General features: G+C 41.7%; 1 protein-coding gene across 4 annotated transcripts in view; it reads left to right on the plus strand.

The window, feature by feature from the left end:
• The window catches only part of LOC113214044 (collagenase-like), a 93,032-nt gene that overhangs the window by 32,262 nt on the left and 59,560 nt on the right, over positions 1–1,210 (plus strand). The window lies entirely within an intron of this gene.

Consider the following 1,210-nt stretch of genomic DNA (forward strand, 5'->3'; position numbering starts at 1 on the left):
GGTAGGGACTATTTTCTTAACGCGCAATGTTCAAGTTACTTCTTACAGTGAGGCGACTGTAGTGCAAAAATGTACACAATGATACGGGCCTCTGGCCCGTCAACAGCCCGTCACTTTGACTAAGCATGCAGGGTTGTACATTTTTTTCGCTTATTTTCGCCAAAAACACCCTCTAGCGCCTCAACGGTTTGAGCTAGAGCAAAACGGAGAAAATTTTCGTTCCGAGGGGTCTACTTTGATGACTTACCCCCCTGAAAGCCATCAGAACAATATTTTCACAAAAACGTCATTTCTGGGACCCGTGGTTTTTGATTAAAAAAAAAAAATATTTTTGAGCTAGAATGCTCATCTTTGAACTCGATCTGTCTTTATATAACACAAAACGACCCTGAAAATCCCAGGTCGCTAGCTCAATTCGTTTTCAAGTTATCGTGCGGACAGACAGACAGATAGACAGTCAGACGTGCAGACAGACAGACAGACAGACAAAGTTTTTTTCGACCAGCCGGAGTAATAAGCTTCGCTAATCGCTCAGCCAAAAAAAAAAATCAAAAACCACAGGTCTTACAATGTATTTTCTTTCGAATGTTTTTCTACGTGGTAACTCGGGAAAGTAGAACCCAGTGGACGAAAGTTTCGTCCGTTTTGCTCCATCGTGTACCTTTTATATGCTAGAGGACATTTCTTGACGAAAATAAGGTGAAAATGACCAAATGGTCTATTAAATCACTAGCTATATGTACGCCAGACCACGTCTCGCGTAACAGGCTTCGCGATATCACACGAAACACTGTTACGCTGCGACGCGCCTGGCGCACATATAGCTAGGCCTGCGGCGCTGACACCCGAGACGAGTGAATAGGAATTTTTACACAATGTTTTTGATATAAAGCCTTTTCTACGGTTTTATAGACCATTTGGTCATATTCACCACATTTTTGTGCAGAGATGCCCCCTAGCACCCAAACGGTACACGATAGAGCAAAACGGACGAAATTTTCGTCCTACGACCTCTACTTTCACGAGTTACCCCTGAGAAACCCATAAAAAAATATTTGAAAACAATAAATATTTTGCAACCTGTAGTTTTTGATTTTTTTAAAAGCCAATTTTTGGGCTAGAATGCTCATCTTCGAACTCGATCTGTCTTTTTATGATACAAGACGACCCTGAAAATCCCAGGTCGCTATCTCAATTCTTTCTCGAGTTA

The sequence above is a fragment of the Frankliniella occidentalis genome, unplaced genomic scaffold (genome assembly GCF_000697945.3).
Source record: "Frankliniella occidentalis isolate FOCC.00 unplaced genomic scaffold, Focc_3.1 Scaffold130, whole genome shotgun sequence".
Taxonomy (NCBI): domain Eukaryota; kingdom Metazoa; phylum Arthropoda; class Insecta; order Thysanoptera; family Thripidae; genus Frankliniella; species Frankliniella occidentalis.